This window comes from Bubalus bubalis, chromosome 3 (assembly GCF_019923935.1).
Source record: "Bubalus bubalis isolate 160015118507 breed Murrah chromosome 3, NDDB_SH_1, whole genome shotgun sequence".
Taxonomy (NCBI): Eukaryota; Metazoa; Chordata; class Mammalia; order Artiodactyla; family Bovidae; genus Bubalus; species Bubalus bubalis.
Window position 1 is genome coordinate 27786049 of NC_059159.1, and position 24301 is coordinate 27810349.

The following is a 24301-nucleotide window of genomic DNA, read 5'->3' on the forward strand; positions in this document are numbered from 1 at the left end:
CCCTCTCAGGCCACAGGCTGCCCACTCCCACAGTGAGCATGTCCCACTGTCCTCTCCCCCAGGATGCCCCCACAGTTGGGGACCATGGCCACAGTGAGCGGGTGGGACCAGGCTGTGTCCCAGAGGTGAGTTCAGGAGATGAGCACTCAAGGTACTAACACTCCAAGGGAGACCGACAGGAAACAAGATAAACATGAGGGACCGCTTTGCCCAGGGGAGCAGGAGAGGCAAGACCTGAAGGTGATGAGGGCGGAGTCAAGTGGACATCTGCAGGGGAGTGTTGGGGCAGGAGCTGGCCTGCGTGCTGGAGGTGCAGAGGGGACGGAGCAGGATGACCTGAGGGAAAGAGGAAGCGAAGGCACAAGGAGGACCAGTCTGCAGGGCCCGGTGGGCCAGGATGAGGAGGGTCCAGAGCCCAGACCCTAGGGGCCACGCAAAGAGAGCCACATGTGGTGCTGCCCGACTGAAGGCTAAGTGGGGGCCCAGGGCCCCCACAGCCTCATGCAGCCTTTGCAGCTGCCACTTCAGCAGCTGGGCAGGAAGACGGAGCAGCGGGACACAGGTGGGGTGAGTGGAGGCAGTGGAGTCGGGAGGTGACTCGGCTGCCCTCGCTGGGCCTCAGTTTCCCCACCTGTCCAAGGGGAGGAGGGTATCAGGAGAGGGGCAGTTGTGCCCAGTGTCACTCACAGCAAAAGCCCCAGCACCAGCCCACACCCTCTGCCACGGAGCCCCTCCACTCCACACCCCATTTGTTTTAGGAACCCCCAGAGGCACTCACAGAGGCTCACATTTCACTGTCCCGTCTTGGGCATCTCAGAAGCCTCCCTGCCTGATGCTTTGATCCCACTTCACAGATGACAGACTGAGGCCCAAGAGGAGAAGTGACTCGCCACAGTCAGACCACCGGCTGCGCTTGCCCCAGTTGTCCGCCCCAAAGTCTCTCCCGAAACAAGGAGATCCTTGAGGGCAAGGGCCGGGTCTGCATTTACTCAACACCCATTTATTAAGCACCTTCTGTATGCCAGACACTGCACTGGGGCCACAGCTCAGCAGAGAGCACCAGAGTCTCCACCCCAGGAGCACACTTCCGCTGAGGCTCTGCGGCAGAGAAAGCAGCCCAGACACAGACCCGCTGAACATTTACAGAGCTCCTACTGCATGCGAGGCCTTAAGCAGGCCCTGAGGACACAGCAACCTGGGAGCTGGGATGGCGGGCAGGCAGCAGGCCCTGTAGGGGGCCAGCCCTGGGTGCAGGAGCCGCCACGGTCAGCCTGGCGCAGAGACACATCTGGGCAGGGTATCTGGGGGATGCAGGAAGGTGGGCTCTGGGTCGGAGCCATGTTCCAGTCTCTCCAGGAGCCTCCCTGGGACTCAAAAGCTACTGCCACCCTCTGCACTGGCTGACCATTAGGAAATTAAATGGGCTGGCAGAGTGCTGGGCCCTCAGCCAGTGCCCAGTGAGGGCTCCAATTCTGCTCTCAGCCCCAGATCCTCTGGAAAACCCGCCTGCCTGAGCCTGGCCTCACCCCCACCCCCAACCCCATCCCCACCCCCATGGCTTCTCTGAAGCCTCTGAGCCTCCTGCCCTGCCCGCAGCCCAGTTTCAGGCTGGCTCTCTTTCATCTCTGGCCTTCCCCTGGCTGTCTCCCTACCACACGGCCAAATTCCTCTGGAGCAGCCATCCTGTGGACCAGGCCCACACCCACCACACCTTCCGAGTGGCCAGCCCAGCCTCCACCCCCTTGCTGTCCATGAGTTGCCTCCCCCAGCCCCTCCTCCAGGTCAGCGGTGGTAAGGCTCCAGCTACAGCCCCAGGGGAGGGGCAGGTGTGCCCAGTGTCCCTCACAGCAAAAGCCCCAGCAGGGGCCCAGCAACAGGCACCAGGTGAACCCAGTCAAAGGACAGCCAACCTGAGCTGGGAGCAGCAGGCTGAGTGGGATTCGGGTTGGCCCTGAGGGGGCTCCAGCAGCCTCCAGCCTGGAGCCAGACAATGGCCACAGAGGTTTCTGGGAGTGACAGTGCATTTGCTTCCACCCCAGACACTGTGCCAAGGCTCTGGGTGCCGTGCTTGGTGTTGCCAGCCATGGCCCAGGGCACCTGAGGCCTCGCCAGGCCAGAGGAATCTGCTCACAGCCAAGCCGGTGCCGGTGCTTCACAAGTACAGGGCGCTGCGCTCGCTGTGACCGCTGTTACTGTTACCTCTGCTGTCGCTACTACTTCACTGCCTCAGGGCCGCCAGTGTTCCCTTGTCCTGTTTGGGCAGACTCGAGAGGAGGGGCAGCATGGCCCTGAGACAGGAAACCCAACAGGGCAGCCCTCTGGCCTAGGGAGAGCAAGGTGGAGTTTTATGCTCAAACTCCTGACAAGCTGTGTGGCTCTGGGCAAGATCTTACCCCTCCCTGGGCACCTTTTCCTCCCAGTACAGCACAGTTCACTGAACATCCTTCCACCAGGTACATATCTCAGGGGGTCCCCTCCTGAGCAACCTGAAGCCCGATGAGGGTCTGACATGGCAGTCGGGCATGGGAAGAGGTCCAGGGAGAGACCAGCAAAGTCAGGCTCTGCCCCTTTCACCAAGGGATGGTCCATCCCATTCAGGGCTAGGGAAGGGGCTCTGCTCTACCCTCACCTGGACAGGGGGCACAAGGTAAGGTCCAGGACTGGGAATTCAGATGTGCCAGGTATGCCCCAATCACAGTGGTAAAGTATCTGCCTGCCAGGACAGAAGACCCAGGTTTGATCCCTGGGTTGGGAAGATCCCTTGGAGAAGGAAATGGCAACCCATGCCAGTATTCTTGCCTGGAGAATCCCATGGACAGAGGAACCTGGCAGGCTACAGCCCATGGGGTCACAAAGAGTTGGACATGACTGAGCACACAAACATATACACACACAGGTGTTTGTAAACACCCAGCATTTGTAGAATGCCCAGTGCATGTTCTTAGCGGTACATCAGTAGAGAAGAGGGACCTCCGCTGCTGTCCAGCATACTGGTGCCCCCTTCTTGTCCCCAAGAATGCTCAAACAGGCCCCTCCCCTTTGCACCCTGCTCTCCCTTGGGGTCTTGGCCCCACATGATGGAAGCCCCCTTTCTGGAGCTGCCAAAACCCGGCCGCCTACCTGGAAGGGAGGGGCTGTCCGAAAGTTGAGGGGCAGATTTTGCTGGGGAGTTTCTTTGGGATGGGAATCCAGCACGAGGTGGGGGTGCTCTTCTCACAACGGAGGAAGCATGCCACTGGAAGGCCAGAAAGCCCCACCACTCCATGGGTTGTCCCCTCCCTGGCCCTCCCTGGCCACATGGTGGCGGTCGGGACGGAGACCTGTGATGAGGCACTGCATAGGAGCAAACTAGCACAAGGGGAGGCTGGGGTCTAAGTCGGGCAGCAGCCAGGGCCTGACTGTCCTTTGCACCTAGGGAGAAGGTAAGGGGTAGGCCAGAGGCTACCACCTTCTGGGTTCACACCTTCGAGGAGGCGGCTGCTGATTTCAGCGGCGTGTGGGCGCCTCTGTGCTCCCAGGAAAGGAAGCCTGAAAACCCCAGGCTGTGGGACGGGACATGGATATGGGGGACAGGAGGTCCCCGGAACTTTATTCCAGGGCCCGTCCTGGGCACGGGGGAGCAGAGAAGAAGCGGGCAGTGGTCCCAGGCAGTGCAGTGCTCCGGGAGGATGAGCAGCCCAGGAAACGGGAAGCAGGGTGGCCAGGTCCTAGCAGATTCAGGCCATGGGGAGGCAGAACTAAAGACCACCTCCAAAGAGACACTTGCCTATGCTCTCTCGTTCTGAACACAGGTGTTTAAATATTCACAAGACATGTGCACACTCGTCAGAACAGGCCTCGAATCTCATCTGAAGCCCCACAGGAGCTCTGCACCCAGCTGCTCTCTCCGGGGCCCCTCCCCGCGCCCCAGGACGTCCAGAGCAGACCGCAGCACGGTGAGGGGACCCCGGCCCTGAATCCGCCGGGCTTCTCAGCCAAGCCCCCCCCCCGCCCCCCCGCACCGCGATCAAAGCCGATTTCTAAAAGCAAAGGAAAAAAAAAAAAAGGTGCCCCTGGACTCGCTGGCTAGCTCACTCGCCAGCGGAGAACACCGTTTCCAGAATGTTTTTGCTCCATTAGAGCACAGAAGATGAGAAAGAGAGCCGACTCCAAGGACCCGCAGCCCTTGGGCCTGGGGGCATTTTCCTGGCCGCCAGTAGTCCGCGCTCCCCTCCGCATCCCGACCTCAGTCGGGGGGTCTCCGGAGAAGGTCATGGGTAAGACTGACGCTGCCCACGAAAGTGCCTTCCCACGCTCCCTCCCGAATCTTTTCGTGCAAGTCGTCCAGAAGGGGACCGTGGGCGCCTCAAAGTTTCCCGGAGCGCCCCCAGGACGAAGGTTAGCAAGAAGCGAAGTTCCTTGGTGGCGGTGGCTGGAGACATGGCAGGGGAGAAAAGCTTGCAGTCAGCATTTCCTCCGATAGCTCACCAGGGAGGGGGAGAAAGGGGGGAAAAAGAAAAAAACAGAAAACGAGAGGACGAACCAAGCCCGCCGTCCCACCTGCCCTGCTGCGGCACCCTCTCTTGCTCAGTCGGCCCGGGAGGGGACCGGCGGGGAGCTGGAGCCGAGCCCCCGGGCGCTTACCTCGGTCAGTGCCCTGGACACTGCGCGCTCCGCGTCCTCCGAGCTCCGGGCGGCTGTTCCTGGCCCCGGCAGCCGCCGCGCTGCCTGCATCGCTGCCGCCGCCTCAGGGCAGCCCCCGGGGGCGCTCCATGCTGAGGGGCGCGTCGGTCTGGGCCGCCGATCGCCCCGGTCCAGCCGCGGGTCGGGGGCGCGCGCCTGGACGGCGCCCCCGGTCGCGGGGCGCACGCTCGGGTCGGCGCGGTTGGCTTCCGTCCCTCAGTCCGGCGGCTCGTGCGGCCGATCCAACCCCTCCCCCGCCTGCTGCTATCTGATCCCAGGCTGGGCCCGGCGCGCTCCCCTACGCCCAGGCGCCCCGCGCCTCCACGCCCGCTCCGGCCGCTCGCCCTCAGCTACGGTTCCCCGGGAGGCGGTGGCAGAGGCAAGGCCCGGAGAAGGCGGGGAGAGTGGAATGGAGGGCGAGGAGGCGGCAGGAGACTGAGGCTCGGCGCGCTCCCAGCTCCGCGCCCGGCTGTCACCAGAACCCAGCTCGGCAACAACTCTAACTCTCAGCCTAGAGCACTCCCGCTCTGCGCCGCTCCGCCGCCGCCCCCGCCCACCAGACCCAGGCCTGACCGGGCGTCCCTGGCCCCGGTCCCCCTCCACACACAGACACACCACCAGCCACTTGCGCACTGGAGCGCGCGCGCGAGCGTGCACACGCGCGCGCACACACACACACAGACACACACAGGCGGAGGCATGTCCTCCCAGGGACCCACACAGGTGCATGGCGAAGGCACACACAGCCAAGTACACGAGCTCAGGCGTCTGGATCCACACATGCAGAATGCATGCTGTGACATACATGACGGTTGCAGGTGCACAGGTGCGATAAACACTCATACTTCCACGTGCAGGCTGGTGGCTGCAGGAGGGCACCTGTGCACAGATCTCAACTTGCACATTCCCATGGACTCTTTTCCCGTTGCACACAGGCGTGCACACTCAGACACACATATTTCTCCCTCTTTAATAGAATTTTTCTCCTCATCTTGTGCTCTGCTTGACTCTTCCTGTCTCCTGCTTTCTCTCTGTGCTCCTCCTCCTGCCCTCTTTCTCAGAGGACCTGACCCCCATGTGACCCTCTTCTCTTGCCACCCCTGCCTCTGCCTCTTCCCAGCCTGTTCCCACAGGCCTGCCCTTCAAGCCTCCTGGGGCCTATTGTCTGGGCCTCAGATCTCTCAGCCATTGGCAGGGCCCAGGCCTTTCATCCCCGCACACAGACCTGCCCTGCTGGACCTTGGCCTAAAAGGGAGACCCCATTTTATCACCAGTCTGAACCCTTGCTCAGCTCAGGGGCCACAGATTTGGGCCAAGGAGGTAGGTCTGTGCCCAGAGCAGCAGCCTCAAAGAGCTCTCTGGCCCCCTCAGCCTCCAGCTTCCCCTTTAATGTGAAATATAATTATGTGTCTGCACAGCAGGGAGACTGGCTGCAGGATTCTAACCAAGGAGGATGGCTTTCTGGCCACCGCCCAGATTGCTGGCTGCTCAGACAGAGCGGTCTATAGGCCCCACCAGCCCCAGGCTCCCAGCCCCAGGCAGCTGGTGGTCTGGCCTGGCCAAGGCCACCCAGAAAACTCACCCCAGGCTGTCCAGAGTTGGAGCCACACCAGGTCTTCTGCCCAGCGGTGGCGACAGATCCCCTCACCTCCCCGTGCCTCACTCTCCTCGCCCAGGTCGTGCAGCTACAGTGAGGACTGAGGACCAAGCTCACCCAACACTCTCGGCAGGCTCACGGCGGAACGCTGACCGAGCGCTGGCTCACAACCACACTCCACTGTTACCACGACACTGGCCCTGTTTCACGAGTTCAAAAGTATATCTGCCCCCAGATTGAGCGCCCTTGCCTTGACAGCTTGCAGCGGAGAGAAGGGGCATCCCAGGAGATCCCAGCCACAGCCCCTCCCCCCCGCCCACTGGTACTTGGTGTCCTGGTTTTCTCCTGCTCGGAGACCAGCTCCCTGGGGACCAAAGGCTCTCAGGAAACTTTTCCTCCCTCTCCCTCACGGTGACCGAGGAGGGAAAAGGCTCAGTTCCCCATCCTCCTGTGCCCAGGTTCCCAGAAGACAGGACAGAGTACCACCCTAGGAGGAAGGGGCCCCAAGACATCCAGGGTCCCCAGAGGAGCCAAGACACCCCTCAGCTGGGAGACAGTTCCAGCAAACGGTCTCAGCTGGGGAATAGACAGGAATACCTTGGATCAACTCTGTGTCGAACTCAAGCAGGTCTTGGGACGAGGGCACCCTCAACCCCAAGTACAGAGCCCCCACCCAGAGGGCCAGTCTCAGAGCTACTCAGCTGGATCCCGGGGTCCCAGCCTCCCCCAAAACCTTTATCAGACCCATTTCCCAGAGAAGCTGGCATCTTCCCAAGGTCATCCAGCAGAGGTATAAGCCTGACTCCTCAGGCTCTGCAACTCCCTCCTGACCTGCCTGCCAGGTGGGAACTCAATTCCTAACCCTAATCACACCCACCAGCAGCCTATGGGCCCTTGGCTGGGCAACAAAGGTCACCAGCTTCCCTGGGGAGGCACTCCCATGTCCGGATGCAGGCACTGTCTACCTGTGAACAGAGAGCTCATGGCCCTTCCAGGGCACTGCCCACAGCAGTGGGGGGGCATCACACCTCCTTCTGATGTGGAGGGGGCCAAGCAGGGCCAGGTAGGGGAACTTCGACTCGCCCTGTGAGGCAGGTCACACTTCCTTCTCTGTGAAACAAACCCCCTCCCACAGCTGTGTGAGAAGCCAGTGAGATGAGCAGGAGCTTTGGCTACAGCCAGCCCTTCCCAGCACACCTTACTCTGAAATACTCTCTTCTACTCCAGGGTGGGGCCCAGGCCCTCCCAGCCTTGAGTGGGGCACACAGTAGCTGTTCAAGAAACATTTGCTGAGCCGGGCACTCTCAGAGCCACATACAGGCCAGAAGGGCAAAAAGCCCCTTGGCCCAATTGAGCCACTCCTTTATTTGAGAAGTGTGAGGCCCAGAGACTAGGGGCTGCTCCTGAGGCCACAGAGCCAGGAGGAGCAGGGGTGGGTGAGGAGGGGACCCCACAGGCTAGGGTTTACTGGGCTGAGTGGCCAGCAGGCTCAGAGCTGCCAGCTCCTGTAACACTGGCATCTTAATATGATAATACCAGCGTCAATTAACCAGTGACTGGGATGTGAAACCAGGCAGTGCCTCACTGGTACCTCGCCTGCAGGCTGCCGCCCTGAGGCTCCCAAGTTTCCTCTCAATGTCACAGCCCCAGGAACTGCCTCCTCCCAGGAACCTGCCCAGGTCTGTCCTTCCTCAGCAAGAAACCCTCAAAACATACAAGGGGCTCACGGCCTCCCAGGGCAGGATAGAGAACCAAAGTCCCAGTGCTCCCCACCCTCAACCTCCCTGTTCCCAACACACTGCCTGGCCATCCAGGCCTCAGATGCCACCAGCTTGGTTCTGCTGCTGAGCCCTCCTCCCAGGTTGTTCTTCCTTCAGGGGCACCTCAGGGCACCTCTTGGCGAGGCCCGCCCACAGCCTCCCTTCCCCTGTTTTGCTTTCCTCCCAGCAGGCCACTTTCTGCAGCATCTTGTTTACTGTCGGTCTCCTCCAAGGCATGTCAGCTGTATGAGGGCAGGGAGAACCTGCTCACAGCCCACAGCCCCAGAACAGTAGGAAGGGATTGCCTGGGGAGGATGTGACAGGTGTGCAGGCTGAGGCTAAGGTCCTATGTCAGGGCTGCTGTGGAGACATGACTGCAGGGAGAGGTCCAGAAAGAGACAGCTGGGAGCTCCTGGCCATGCATTCCCCCGTCTCCGGGCACCTGCAGGCCCTGAGCTGACCCTCAGCATCTATCTGATGAGAGCAGAACTCCAGGAACGGAGGGCAGCCCTGGAAACAGGACACTGAGTCCTGCCCAGCCGGTCAGGAAGCAAGGCATTGATCTCAGCCTGGAGCGGGCTGGCTGACGTCTCCCTCCCGCAGGCTCTGCACTCAGCCTCCTCCCCATGCTGCCCCGCGGCTGCAGCTGTCTGGAGGTCAGGGGGCAGCACCAGGGTGAAGGCCACTCCATCCAGTGTTTCCTGTCCGCTGGGCAGGTGCCGTACTGGCTGGGCCACTTGGGAGGCCTCGGTGGTCCACATCCTCCCACTGTTTGGGCCCCTCTGCTTAGAATCTTACCCAGGCCAACCCTGTGCCCTCTGCCACCTGCTTGCTGGAGGGATGGCTGGAACCACAGTGAGCCCAGAAGACAAGTGACCCACGCCTGGCTGTGAGCTTTACTGTGATTGGTTGGGGGTGGACATGTGATTGGAGCCAACCAATGAGAACCAGCCGCAAGACTTTAAATTAGCTGGGTGATGAACTCTGTCCCCAGGGGCAGCTAGGGACACGTTTGCCCCACTGTGGGCTCAGCCGACCTGAGAGGACCCCCTCTCAGAGGAATGCAGAGGTGAGAGTGCAAAAAAACGGACTCCAGACGTGGCCGTGGGAGCCCGTTTAGAGCAATCCCTGGGCTCTGCTCTTAGCATCAAGGGGTTGCTGAGGAGGTAAGCAGTCCAGCAAGGCCTCCACACCACCCCCAGACTTCCCGAACCTCTCTCTCCTCCTCCTTGGCAGAACCGTGGGGGTCCAAGACCTTCTTCCTTCCTCCGGAGGGGCTATGACCTGCAGGTCCAGGCCGACAGAAACAAAGGGCAACAGAGGAGGGGAGGGAAGTCGCTTCAGCTCTCACAGTTAAAAATTGCTTTCCCCAAGGAGGCCTCCCCCTGGGATAATCCACCCAGTGGGCACTGCCTGCGCCCATCGCAGTCTCCACAGGGGCCATCACCCACCTATGGAGCCTCTGCCCCAGGACCAGCCCCCCACCCCTCCCTCCTCAAAAGGGGGCGGGGCTGGAGCTCTCTGCCTCCATCTCCTCTCTTCTGAACTGGGCCTGACTCCGAAATAAAGGTAGATCTGTACGGCCAGACAACGGAGAGTGAATTGGCCAAGCCACCATCTCCGCTTCCTCACCAGCCCCCAGAGGATCAAGAAGCAGAACAGGGCCTATTACGTGATCCTATTTATGTTAAGAACAGCTACAGATAGATTTGCATCAGCCAAGCAAAAATTCTGGAGGTCTGGAGCCTTTTCCCCTCACTCACTTCTGTGTGGAGGCAAATGTCCACCCTGCTTCCTGAGTTCTCTGGGCTCAGGCCAGCCTGGAGGGTCCCTGCCCCTGTGCCACCCCCCACCAGACCCCTCAGCAGGAGCTCAGCCTCCACCCTGAGGAACCAGAGTGGTTTGCACAGTACAACAGGTGGGGTTCAGGGCTGGTCATTTTTGTTTGTTTTTTCTTTTTAATTTTGTGCAGAAAGCATTTATCACTTCAGCATTTTTTAAGTCAAGTTATCTTGTAAATGTAATAAAGTGACAGGGTGGACAAGGCTCCCTGGTGTCCTAAGGTCCCGTCTCAGGGATCAGCCTGGGTGGAAGCGCCTATATAAGGAGCACCCACAGCCTGGGCTCTTAACAGGGGCAGGGCTGGGGTGGAGGGAGGGAGGAGACTCGGCTCCTGCCCTCCCCTCCCATACATCTGTGTCCTCTGCTGTGGAGCAGGTGCGGTGAGACCCAGGTATAGCGCCCAGCACCTGGGTGGCCCTCAGATGCTTCACTGGAAGAGCAGACAGAAGACGCGGCTCTCCTAGCACAGTAGGGGCTTCCTCGGCCTTGCTGGTGCCCCGCCCTCCCAGGCTGGGTCCCATGCCTGCCCCAGGCACCCACAGCCTGCCAGCTGCCCACTCCACATCACTATCCTTCTCCAAGCCTGATTCTCCCTCAGACTGGGGGCTCCTCAAGAGCAGAGGGGACTTCCCCCCTCCCCTTCCCCAAACACATCCCCCTTCCAGCTTGGATATCTCCCTCTCCATTGCATCGGAACCACCTCCAGCCTGGGCCACCTCCCTGCCTGCAGCCAGGCCCTGACATTTCAACCATGGTCTGGCTACCACCGGCCAAGTTAAGAAGACACATCCCTTGATGCTGGGGATTCATCCCACACCCGGGGAGGTGAGGAGCACACAGTTTTGGGGAGTGAGGACCATGCTCTGGTCTGGAAGGACAAGGGTCTGGAAGTGCCAGAAGACGGCACTCAGTAGGTACTCGATAAATACTTGCTGAATGAACCTAATGGGGCAAATTCTTTAAGACACAGTGAAGAAGCACAATGCAGAAGAGACGGGATTGGGTGTCATTAGTGTATGTTGCTTAAGCAGGGTGTGTGCGCACACACAACCTAGACCTTCTGGAAAGACGCCAGGAACTGACTCCCCAGAGGAGGATCAGGAGGTTAGGGACAGGAGGGAGATGCACTGTTCTCTGTGGGTCAGTTGTGCCTTTACACCACCTTCAAGGGACTTCCCTGGTAGTCCAGTGGTTGGCAGTCTGCCTTAGAGTGCTGGGGACATGGGTTCAATCCCTGGTCCAGGAAGATTCCACATGCCGCAGGGCAACTAAGCCTGGGTCAAAACTACTGAAGCCCACATGCCCCGGAGCCCATACTCCACAGCAAAAAGAAGCCACTGCTATGAGAAACTGTGTGCCCACAATTAGAGAGTAGCCCCTGCTCCCTGCAAATAGAGAAAGCCCTCCCACAGCAAGGAAGACCCAGCATAGCCAAAAATAAATAAAATAAAAGCTGGAGGGGAGAAGAGGCTCCACGCTGCCCAGGAGGCTGGTCCAGAGAGCCATCCTGACCCGCCTTCCCCCCACCCCCCACCGCTCCTTCCTGTGAGCTCTCCTTCCGGCTCCAGATTCCCCGTGGAGCTGCCCAACCCCGTCCTGTCTGTGGTGATTAATAAACACTCTGTGATGACCTAAATCTCACAGAAGCTCCTTGGGGACAGCTTCGCCCTGTGCCAGGGGCCAGGCGGAGCTGCTGGCCTGAGGGACGGGAGCGCGTGGTTCCCCAGTGGTCTGTGGGAGCCTGCACACCTGTGCCTACCCTGTTCTCTTGGCCCACTGCTACCCCTACTGGCATCTTGGCCACAGGCTCAGAGCTGGAGGGAACCCTGCCCCCAGACTGGCTCATCCACAGCTGGGGACAGTTAGTACCGCCTCCATTTAAAATCCATTAGCCTAGGGATGGGGAGGACAAACACAGAATCAACTATACATCCTTAGAGCCCAGCCCAGTCCCAGGGAACATCCCTCTGTGAACAGAGGGTTCAGGAATGACTACAGGTTCTGGGGTTAGACAGGCTTGGATTAAAATCCTGATACCATCACTTACAAGCTGAGTAACCTTGGCTGAGTTACTTAACTTCTCTGTGCCTTAGTTTATTCCTCTGCACGATGGGGACCATACTAGTGCCTACCCTGCTGGCACTATGGTAAGAATGTGCTGTGTGTACTTAGTCGCTTCAGTTGTGTCTGACTCTTTGCGACTCTATGGACTGTAACCCACCAGGTTCCTCTATCCATGGAGATTCTCCAGGCAAGGATACTGGAGTGGGTTGCCATGCCCTCCTCCAGGGGATCTTCCCAGCCCCAGAATCAAACCCAGATCTCCCGCATTGCAGGCAGATTCTTTACTGTCTATGCCACCAGGGAAGTGGTAAGGATAAGACACAGAAAAATCACTCACCCAGTGTCTGGCACAGTGCAAGGCCTCCATAAAGACCAGTGATCGTCACTTGTCACCATCCATCACTGGATGTGGCATTATTATTGCTGCTGTTCTTCCTGGCAGAGAGGGTGGGAGCAGGCAAGATGTCAGGGATGGACTTGGGCCCACGTGTTTGAATGGGGAGACTATCACTGTTTTTACCAAGCACAGCTGAAATTTAGCATTTCCTTCAGCTGTAAATTGAAGCAGCAAACCCTGGTATCTGCAGTAGCAGTAGATGAAGTAGTAGTACTTCATCACCAAGAAGAGTCACAGAAGTGCTCATATCCCACTCTTGGGGCTGGGGTTATGGCATTTGTGTTCATCTCTGGCCCCAGAGTGTTGTTGAGATGAAACGTGCCGCTCAGCTTTATCATCGGTGTGCACACACAGCTCACATCTTGCCATATCACAGTGAGCTTTTTAACCTCTGTGATAACTGGCCCCGTGGGGATCCTGGATGTCAGGTGCATTCAGAACTAAGATTCTGAGGAGGTGTCTAAGGCACAGGAAAGGGCCAGAAAGCCCCAGAGAGGCAGCACCACAACTCTGGTCCTGGGCCTATGGCCACACACCTCAGAGCCCCAAGCTCACCCTTCCTTAAGCGCAGCTATCTGCATAAGCTCCAAGCTGAGAGGCACATTTCATCTCAACCACACTTTGGGGCCAGAGATGAACATAAATGCCATAACCCCAGCCCCAAGAGTGGGATATGAGCACTTCTGTGACTCTTCTTGGTGATGAAGTACTACTACTTCCTGCAGGGGGTCAGACCAGAAGGGGATTCTGTGCCCTGGGGTGGGGGCCGGGCAGGTGCTATCCTTGGGGGTGCCCTAAGAGACCTCGTGCTTTCACTGCTGGCCTTGCCATTTCCAAGTCCACCAGGGAGCCGTCTTCCCTAGGTGCAGCTCTCGGTCCCTCCCCAGCATCCGGGCTGAGGCTCCTGACACCCCTGGAAAGCCAGAATCTCCAGCACCCAAAACCAGCACTCAGAAGAGCAGCAAAAGAGATGAGAGGGCCCAGGTTGGGGAAGCTGGGAGGGTGCAGGCATTGTCCACAAGGGGCTCTGTAATGGGGCAGGTAGGTGGCCTGGAGAAAGCAGCCCCTCGTCCAATTCCCAAAGCAGGCAGCTCAGCTGAATATGGGGGCCCAGAACGTGGGCTTCTTGGGGAGGCCCCAAGACCTCAGGATATTTTCAACTCATCCCTGGGTTCAACACACTGAGTTCTCCAGGCAACCTCTCCACCCACATCCCCATTCTCCCTGTGAGAGCATCTTGGCCACTTTGTGTTGAGGGAAACCAAGGTACAGAGACCTCGAGTCTGATATCACACGGCCACGAAGTACTGACTCCAGACTTGAGGTTCACAACACCTGCTGCCCCTTTCCTGAAAGCGTCTCAGGGCTCAGTTTCCCCCCAGTCCTCAGGTGCCTAAAGGCCCAGCATTACAAAATGAATGGGAGCAAGGAGGGCCTTTGGGCAGAGAGAACAGAAAAAAGAAATGGCTGGTGGTGGGACCAGGAAGTAGGCGTGGAATCAAAGTCTCTTGGAGGCCAAAAGTCAGCCTCCTTCTGGCCCATTCTTCCTGCAGAAGAAAGCGCAACTTTTCCTACCGCCAGAGCAGCTCAAAGCTGGGCAGAGCTGCCATTGGAGTGAGTAGTCAGAGCCACATTACAAGAGGTGTGCAAGTAGCCAGGACTCTTCTGTCCTTGAGCAGCAGGCGGGGGCTGCTTCCGTCTGGGTGGGGCTCTGGTCATCGTGTCGTGTGTGTGTGTGTGTGTGTGTGTGTGTGTGTGTGTTCATCGGGACGGGGGCATGTCGAGTTGCGAAGGCAGTGCCCAGAGCTGGGGCACCATTGTCCGGGGATCCCTCCTGAGCCTTCCATCAAACCAGATCTTAGGCACAAAATGCGTGCAGTGAGGAATCCAGAGTTTTGTGTCAGCACATAGCTCACACCAGGTGAGGAGGCATTGCCCCTACCTGGGCCCCCCATCCCGGTTGGGGCCCCTTTCAGCCTTACTGGTCTCAGGGGCTCTGAAGGTTGTGCTCACATTCACCCCCAGCATCATTTGAGGAGGACAGAGGGAGGTTGAGAAAGGATTTTTGTCATTTGTTGTGAGCCCTTAGTAAGTCATTTCACATCTCAGACTCAGCTTTTTTCATCTCTGAAATGGGGGCATAAATGCCTCCCTCACCAAGTAGAAATGGGAATTTAATGAGATTGAGTATGTGAAATGCAGGCGGGGCACAAATGAATCCCTCTGTGCATCATCGCTGCTTCTTCTCATCATCGTTATAACTGTCCTTCTCCTAGCCATCTGTTCACCCACCCATCCTCTCATCGATTGATCCATCCATCCATCTGCCTGTCTATCCAGCCACCTATTGATCCATTCATCTATCCATTGACCCTCCATCTGTCCCTCAGTTCCCTTTCTTAATCATTTACAGCATCAGTTTTTTTAATTCACCTCTCACCTCCATCTAGCGGGGAGGTTGAAGTCAGATGGAGGTGAGAGGTGAATGAAAAAACTGATGCTGTAAATGAGGAAGAAAGGAAACTGAGGGATAGGTAGGTGAATGAGGACTCAGGAGGTGGAGGCTCAGGAGGGCCTCCTCTGGAGCCTGGAGAAATCTTGACCTTTGTCTCCACGGGAGGCGGAGCTGTTACCGCTACTGTCAATAACACTGAACCTCTCTAACACACTCAGTCCTCCATGGAGACCTGAGTGTTCCCATTTCACAGATGGGGAAGTGGAGGCCCATGGGGTGGCTCCTGGGAGCCCCCAGAAATGATTCTCCATCAGGTTCCCATTTCCCAGCCACTGTTCCATTCCCAGACATATTTGTGAAGGCAAATCATGATTTAAAAAATTAGTGTGAGGGGCTCCCCTGGTGGTCCAGTAGCTAAGACTCCACACTCCCAATGCTGGGGGCCCAGGTTCCATCCCTGGTCAGGGAACCAGATCCACATGCTTCAATTAAGAGTTCATCTGCTGCAACTAAGGATCCCGAGTGCCACAACTCCTGGTGCAGCCAAATACATTTCTTTTAATTAATTTGAAATTTAAAATTTAATTCTAAAATGGAATTCAAATGTTCAGCTTTTCGTCACTTACCCTGACTACTTGCCAAGGGCCAGGCTCTGCTGAGGGCTGAGCTCCTGGGGATGACTGATCTCTGGCCGACCACTGTGGAAACCTTCTCGAGGGCCTGTGGGTTGGAGACCCTGATCCTTCCCGGCACAGGTACTTCAAAATTCTGAAATTTCAGTCCAGCCTCCATCCCAGCTGAAGAGATGAGGTAACTGAGGGCCGAGGACATACCAGGGACTCCTGCCAGCAGGTGAGACACATGGGGTGATTTACTGAGGAGAAAAGTTGAACCAAACCAGGAAAAAAATGACATCAAGTTCTCCAGCTGTGAGCAAAAGGAAGATGGTGGTCCAGGGAGCAGGAACCTACCAGGCCTGGTTAAGAATCAAAGCGGCTCAGGGCAGGACCCGGCAGGGCCGGAGGGAGACCATGAGACAAGATGATGAGGACCACTCAGGCCAGGGAGTTGGTACCTTATCAGGAGGGCGAGGGCGGGTGGTGTGGAGAGGCATGGAGGGTGTGAAGCTGGTGGTGACCCAGACAGAGATAAATGTTGGTCTGTCCTTCCCAGGAGGCCCTCCTTTCCACTTAGCATGGTCAAGGAGAAAGGGTCTGTCTGCTTCTGGGATCCTCACCAAGGTGTCCCCCATAGCACGTGGAATTCCTCCATCATGAGTGTATGAGCTTGTGGGGTAAGAGGACCCTCCTGGCCTTGCAACTTTAAGAAACCTCCATTCCTCCCACCCCAGCACCAGCGCCCCCCTACACACATCAACTTTGCTGAGATTTGGGGTCTCTCCTCACCCTGATGGGCTTGATATAAAATAATTGAGCGTGTGTAACAGTTTTTATCCCGTGCTGCTCATTTGCGCCAGTCATGTCCAACTCTTTGTGACCCCATGGACTGTAGCCCACCGTGCTCCTCTGTCCATGGGGATTCTCTAGGTAAGAATACTGGGCTGGATTGCCGTGCCCTTCTCCAGAGGATCTTCCTGACCCAGGGATCGAACCCATATCTCCTGCAGCTCCTGCATTGCAGGCAGATTCTTCACCCACTGAACCACTTCCTGGAGTATCCCAATTACAACACCACTTGACATTCCTCCTCACTTGAAGACCGTCTTCCCCTCCCCCCACCACTCCCTTAGCAAGGCAGGCAGGCGGCCGCCCTCCCACCGCACCCACTCACACTCCTCTCCACCCTGTCCCCCGTGGTTGGCAAAGGCCGATCTGGACCCTTGCTGAACCTCAGCTCCTTCCTGCATGAAGCCCAAAGGGCAGCAGCCCGCATCTCATCAGGGCCTCGGGAGGAGCCGGAAAAGGAATATTACGAAGCACTCAGTGTGGACAGCCTGGGTCACTGGCCAGTCCTGCCACGAGGGACACAGGCAGAGCAGCCTTTCAGGGCCAGCCCTGCAGCCCGCCAACACACTGGGGCCCTGGAGCGGGTCAGACATGGTAGTTTCAGGGGCAGCTGAGTCAGAGTTGGGGGCAGGCTGTTTCAGGCAGAGGTGGAGGTTGACCCAGGGGGCTGAGGCCACAAGGCCAGGAGCCAGTTCTCCTGAGCTTCCTGTCAGTGTCTGAGGCCAAGTGCCCGGAGGCTTCTCATTCTGGTTCTAACTGGGAGCGTCTAATCCTCAGATTTGCAAGGCTTCTAACTCTTGATGACTCGGACTCCAAGCAAGTCCAAGTCTGTAGCCACCCTTCACCCCCACTGCCTGAGGATCACCAAGACACCGGCAAGAGCCACCTCTCAGGCCTCCTTGCTGGCCCCTCTGCAGCCACGTACAGCCAGACGAGACCTTGGAAACGAGCTGGATGGAGTCCAGCACTGCTCTGAGCTTGCCGGCAACTGTCCTGTGCGTAGCAAGAAACCAGACCCCCGGGGTCCTCAGTGCCCCCCATGCCCTCGCCCACCTCTTGCTGTGCTTCTCACTGGCTTCTGGGCTTCCTTCAGCACCCCAAGGCCTTGGCACTTGCTGTCCCTGCTGCCTGGAGCACTCCTCCCCCAGCGCTCCACTTGCCAGGCTCCTTCTTACCATCCGGGCCTCAGCTCAGTGGTGTCCTCCTCGACAGCCCCAGCCCAAGTCCTCAGACCACAGAGGCCCCCCCACTCTTGCTCACGGGAGACCGTGTTTTATATCCTGCACGACACTTTCTTTCAGAAATTGCCCCATTGGTTGCTTTACATGTTTATTTTCCACCCCGCCCTGGGAATATTTGTCCCTTTCACAGCTATGCTCAGGGCCTGGCATACAGTGGATGCTCAATAAATAGAATTACTCTCCCAGTTAGAAAGTATGAGAAGCGGGCAGGAAGCTCAGGAGACCTAGCGTTGGCGAATGAATGAATTCGGTAACTAGGGGAGTCTACGTCTTGTTCTCACACCAAAGGTCTGATAGAACATTACTGGCTGTGAGCTCGGTGGATATTTGTTGACTGCCTACCTGATCTGGCACAGCTGCTCCTGGGTAAAAGGCACTTCACGCACACTGGAGGGAGGACACAGAGGACAGCATACAACCCCTACTTGGTAAAGGGACAGAGGGCAGTTTTTGCTGAGTTGCTGGCCCCACAGCGCACCCCCTCCCTACCTGCCATCACCCCCTGCTCAGAGGTCCAGCCACCAGTTCACACCTGCCAGACTCTTCCTTGCCTTTGTCCTCCTCAGCCCTACACAGGCTAGCCAGCCCTTGAGCAGAGGTGGGGGCCTCTGAGCCTGCAGGGTTAGTGTGGGGGCAGAAGCTCTGCCAGGAAGTGCAGGTCCCCGGCTGGAGTGGGGGTTGGGACGGGGCTAATGGATTGTTAATGGCCAAGCCGCTGCTGCGACCCGACCCGGTGGCCCTCACTTCCCCGGGGGGCTGTTAACAGTGTTAATGGGGCTGACGGGCCCTCCAGAAGCAGCCCTCCCCTCTTGGCCCAAGGTCATCAGGGCTGTTAAGTGGATAAGTAGCAGACAGGGAGGGGAAGAGCAAGCCCTGCTCCTCCACTACCCTGGCACTCAGGGTAGCCTGGGGAGTCTAAAAACCAGCTTGAAACCTGGGGAGAGGACACTGCCCTCCATGCCCCCTCACAAGTGAGAAGACAGAGGCCAGTGCCTGAGTCTGCTTTTGTTCATCCCTCTCCTTTGCCCCTGTGAACATGGCTCATCCCTCCTCTCTGGGCTGCAGGAACCCAGCCACAGACCCTCAGGGACACTTCCAACCCAGGCCAGAGGGGCACCTGAGGGTGACTCAGCAGTGGGGCCCATGGGTTTTCAGGACCAACAGCAGGCGTAAAAGAGGAGAGCAGAGGGAACCTAGTGGGGCCACGAAGCCCAGCCACGCTTGAAGTTTGGGCTCCCACTGTCAGCAGTAGCGGGTGAGCAGGGGATCTCTGTGCTGGGAAGGTTGGAATCAGGTGCCAGAAAAATCCAGGTGCCATGTGAAGAGGAATTTAGGTGGACAAGTGTGACCCAGGGTGGCCACAAGGCAGCCACTGACCATGTCCAGCCAGGGATACTGGCAGTGGAGGTGGGGAGGAGGTTTGGAATTCAGGAGGTGGAACTGCAGAGATTATCAAGGGTCTGGGTATGGGGGAGGGGAAGCAAGGAAGTAAAAGCCCATCCCAGGGCCTTTGGACCTGCTGTTGCCTCTGCCAGGAATGCTCTTCCCCAAACGGATTCTCATTCAGTCCTTCACCTGCTAAGTCTTGGCTCAGCCATGACCTGCTCTGGGAGGCCTTCCCAGACCACTAGATGTTATCCTGCAGTTCCTCCTACCCAGCAGCATGAGCCCTTCTTGCCTGCCTTTTTCTTTTCAATGCACTATGTCCCCCCGATATTTATTAATCCCCAACTTGAATGTCAACTCCTTGAGGACAGGGCCACTGTTCTGCCACCACTGTGCCCCTAGCCCCTTGCACAGGGCCTGGCATTCAGTAGGTGCCCAGTAAGTGTCATAGAATCGGGAAGACTGACAGGGAAGGGGTTTGGGGGGCAGAAGTCAGAGAGCACAGAACTGGCAACCATTCATTCGACAGTATTTGCACAGCACCTACTGTGTGCCAGGCACGGCCCTGAGCACTGAGGGGTGAGCAGATTAGATGATGTGGAGGCAACACTCCCCAGGGAGACAAGAGGCAAACACGCCAGTGCAGCTGTGGGAAATGGGACGGCTCAGGTGTGCGTGGGGCCAGGAAGATGCAGGACATGGGTGTGGGCAGACTGCCCAGGGTTGGCACAGGGGGGACCCTGCCCATCTTCTGCCCGGTGACAGGTGGGGACAGCTCCAGCTTCCTGGCAGTCTTGACGCCCCATGTGATCTGGGGACATTGTCTACCACCTGAGGTCCTCCGGGCCCCTCCCCCCACCTGAAATGGGAGGAACAACCCCCATTCTGCCTTGCGGGCCTCGCACCTCTCGGAACCTCAGTTTGCTCAAGTGCTCGGTGGTGGTAGATGCATGGCTTCTGGCTGTCACCTCAAGCCAGGATACTCGTGCCCCCACCCCAGGAGGGGAGAGGGGCCTGGATGATGGGGGAGGAAGGCAGAGCCCAAGCCCAAAATAGCCTGAGATGGCAGAATGATGGAGGCGGCGCAGGCTGGGCAGCAGAGATGGATGGCTGTGTGCCGGCCATGAATAAAACATCGGGCTCCCTCCACCCTGTGCTCAGTGTTTGTAGGGTCGCCCTGCCCATCCTCCCTGGGTCCTGCCTTCTCCTTTGCCTGCTTGACTCTTCAGCACCAAGAGGGCAAATCGAGGCTCTCACAGGCCAGTTTTGTCCCCTCCTGCCAAGCCAACAGCCTTACTGCACCCTAAACCCACACTCACAGCCACACCTCCCTGACTGGCCTGCAGTGACTCACCTGCCAGGAGCCCCTGCCTCTTTCTCGCCTGCAGGGATAACTCCTCCATCTGGAGGGCCAGACGTCAATCTCTCAGGAAGACTTGCCTAGCCCTGACACAGAGGACCACCCCGTGTGACAGCCAACCGCCTCACCAGGGGTCCCTCCCTCTCCCTCCACCTCTACTCTGCCAGTGCACTCCAAACGCAGTTGACTGGAGGCACCATTTCACCAACAGATTTTCAAAGTCCCCACAAGGGCATGGGGAAGTGGGCATCACATTCATCACTGGCCAAATGGCCACCATGGGGGCCATTCAGACAAGCTTGCCAGAGACCGCTGACCCCCAGGCCTGATGAACACTTTGTTCTTGTTTAGTCACTCAGTCGTGTCCGATTCTTTGTGACCCCATAGACTGCAGCCCACCAGGCTCCTCTCTCCATGGGATTTCCCAGGCAGGAATACTGGAGTGGGTTGCCATTCCCTCCTCCAGGGGATATTCTCGACCCAGGGATCAAATCCATCTCTCCTGCATTGGTAGGAGCCACATGGGAATCCCACTGAAGACATCCTCAAACACATGTGGCACGCCCGATCAAGGACGCTTGCTGCACCGTTTCAGTTCAGTTCAGTTCAGTCATATCTGACTCTATGCAACCCCATGGACTGCAAACGCCAGGCCTCCCTGACCATCACCAACTCCTGAGCGTGCTCAAACTCATGTCCATCAAGTTGGTGATGCCACCCAACCATCTCATACTCTGCCGTCCCCTTCTCTTCCCACCTTCAATCTTGCCCAGCATCAGGGTCTTTTCCAATGAGTCAGCTCTTGGCATCTGGTGACCAAAGTATTGGAGCTTCAGCTTCAGCATCAGTCCTTCCAATGACTATTCAGGACTGATCTCCTTTAGGGTGGACTGGTTGGATCTCCTTGCAGTCCAAGGGACTCTCAAGAGTCTTCTCCAACATCACAGTTCAAAAGCATCAATTCTTCGCTGCACAGCCTTCTTTATGGTCCAACTCTCACATCCATACATGACTACTGGAAAAACCATAGCTTTGACTAGACAGACCTTTTTCAGCTAAGTAATCTTTCTGCTTTTTAATATGCTGTCTAGGTTGGTCATAGTTTTACTTCCAGGAGCAAGTGTCTTTTAATTTCATGGCTGCAGTCACCATCTGCAGTGATTTTGGAGCCCAGGAAAATAAAGTCTGTCACTGTTTCCATTGTTTCCCCATCTGTTTGCAATGAAGTGATGGGACTGGATGCCATGATCTTCATTTTTTGAATGTTGAGTTTTAAGCCAGCTTTTTCACTCTCGTCTTTCACTTTCATCAAGAGGCTCCTTAGTTCCTCTTTGCTTTCTGCCATAAGGGTGGTGTCATCTGCATATCTGAGGTTATTGATATTTCTCCCGGCAGTCTTGATTTCAGCTTGGGCTTCATCCAGCCCAGCATTTCACAAGATGTACTCTGCATAGAAGTTCAATAAGCAGGGTGACAGTATACAGCCTTGATGTACCTCTTTCCCAATTTAGAACCAGTCTATTGTTCCATGTCCAGTTCTAGCTGTTGCTTCTTGACCTGCATACAAATTTTTCAGGAGGCAGGTAAGGTGGTCTTGTATTCCCATCTCTTTAAGAATTTTCCACAGTTTGTTGTGATCCACACAGTCAAAGGCTTTGACGTAGTCAATGAAGCAGAAATAGATGTTTTTCTTGAGCACTCTTGCTTTTTCTATGATCCAACGAATGTTGGCAATTTGATCTCTGATTCCTCTGCCTCTTCTAAATCTAGCTTGAACATCTGGAAGTTCTCAGTTCACGGAATGGACTGTTGAAGCCTAGCTTGGAGAATTTTGAGCATTACTTTGCTAGCGTGTGAGATGAGTGCAATTGTGCAGTAGTTTGAACATTCTTTGGCATTGCCTTTCTTTGGGATTGGAATGAAAACTGACCTTTCCCAGTCCTGTGGCCACTGCTGAGTTTTCCAAATTTGCTGGCATATTGAGTGCAGCACTTTCACAGCATCATCTTTTAGGATTTGAAATGGCTCAGCTGGAATTACATCACCTCTACTAGCTTTGTTCATAGTGATGCTTCATAAGCCCCACTTGACCTCGCACTCCAGGATGTCTGGCTCTAGGTGAGTGATCACACCATCGTAGTTATCTGGGTCATAAAGATCTTTTTGTATAGTTCTTCTGTGCATTCTTGCCACCTCTTCTTAATATCTTCTGCTTCTGTTAAGTTCGTACCATTTCTGTCTTTTATTGTGCCCATCTTTGTATGAGATGTTAGCTTGGTATCTCTAAATTTTCTTGAAGACATCTCTAGTCCTTCCCAGTCTATTGTTTTCCTCTATTTCTTTACATTGATCACTTAGGAAGGCTTTCTTATCTCTCCTTGCTATTCTTTGGAACTCTGCATTCAGATGGATACATCTTTCCTTTTCTCCTTTGCCTTTTACTTCTTTTTTCTCAATCATTTGAAGACCTCCTCAGAAAACCATTTTGCCTTTTTGCATTTTTTTTTCTTGGAGATGGCTTTGATCATAGCCTCCTGTACAATGTCACAAACCTCCATCCATAGTTCTTCAGGAGCTCTGTCTATCAGATATAATCCCTTGAATCTATTTGTCACTTCCACTGTATAATCATAAGGGATTTGATTTAGGTCATACCTGAATAGTCTAGTGGTTTTCCCTACTTTCTTCAATTTAAGTTTGAATTTGCAATAAGGAGTTCATGATCTGGGCCACAGTCAGCTCCCGGTCTTGTTTTTGCTGACCGTATAGAGCTTCTCCATCTTTGGCTGCAAAGAATATAACCAATCTGATTTCAGTATTGACCATCTGGTGATATCGATGTGTAGAGTTGTCTCTTGTGTTGTTGGAAGCGGATGTTTGCTATGACCAGTGCATTCTCTTGGCAAAACTCTGTTAGCCTTTGCCCTGCTTCATTTTGTATTCCAAGGCCAAACTTGACTGTTACTCCAGGTATCTCTGGATACCTGGATACATTCCAGTCCCCTATGACGAAAAAGACTTTTTTTTTTTTTTTTTGGTGTTAGTTCTAGAAGGTCTTGTAGGTCTTCATAGATCCGTTCAATTTCAGCTTCTTCAGCATTACTGGTTGGGGCATAGACTTGGATAATTGTGATATGGTTTGCCTTGGAAATGAACAGAGATCATTCTGTTGTTTTTAAGATTGCACCCAAGTACTGCATTTCAGACTCTTTTGTTGAATGTGAGGGCTACTCCTTTTCTTATAAGGGATTCTTGCCCACAGCAGTAGATGTAATGGTCATCTGAATTAAATTCTCCCATTCTGGTCCATTTTAGCTCGCAGATTCCTAAAATGTCAGTGTTCACTCTTGCCATCTCCTGTTTGACCACTTCCAATTTACCTTGATTCATGGACCTAATATTCCAGGTTCCTATGCAGTATTGCTCTTTACAGCATCAGACTTTACTTCCATCACTAGTCACACCCACAACTGGGTGTTGTTTTTGCTTTGGCCCAGCCTCTTCATGCTTTCCTGAGATATTTCTCTGCTCTTCTCCAGTAGCATATTGAGGCCTGGCTCAGAGGTGGGAGTGACAGGCCCATGGAGGCTCCATGGTGTAATGGTGAGCCCCCTGGACTCTGAGATCCCAGAGGAAACACCATCAGCTGCTCACACCCAATCACACCCCACAGGGCGCCAGCAGCCTGGGTGCTCACAGTGGGATGCTTAAGATTCAAGAAGGTGGAGTAGAAGGATGTGCGCTCATCTTCTCCTGTGAGAACTCCAAGCTCGCACCTCGATGCTGAACAACCATCGACAGGAAAATGTTGGATCCCACCAAAAAAAGATACCCCATGTCCAAGGACAAAGGAGAAGCCCCAGCAAGATGGTAGGAAGGGCAAAAGTGCATTTAGAATCAAACCCCATATTCGCCAGGGGCGCTCGGAGAGCTCAAACAAAACTTTGTGAGCACCAGGGCCCAGAGACCCTACAGAGACTGAGCCAGACCCGCCTTTGAGTGCTTGAGTGTCTCTTGCAGAGGCATGGGTCAGCAGTGGCCTGTCACAGGGACAGGAGCTCTGGCTGCAGC

The 24301-nt window shown here is 56.0% G+C and overlaps 1 protein-coding gene across 4 annotated transcripts in view; it reads right to left on the minus strand.

The window, feature by feature from the left end:
- KCNJ12 (potassium inwardly rectifying channel subfamily J member 12) overlaps positions 1-5295 on the minus strand; it is a 38199-nt gene extending 32904 nt beyond the window's left edge. For 2 of the 4 annotated variants that reach the window (XM_044938375.2, XM_025278935.3), the window contains exon 1: positions 4624-5295. The gene's annotated coding sequence lies outside the window, so the exon portion shown is untranslated. The remainder of the gene's footprint in view (positions 1-4623) is intronic. The other 2 variants (XM_006070185.4, XM_025278934.3) reach the window with 1 other exon arrangement.
- Positions 5296-24301: the final 19006 nt, after the last annotated feature.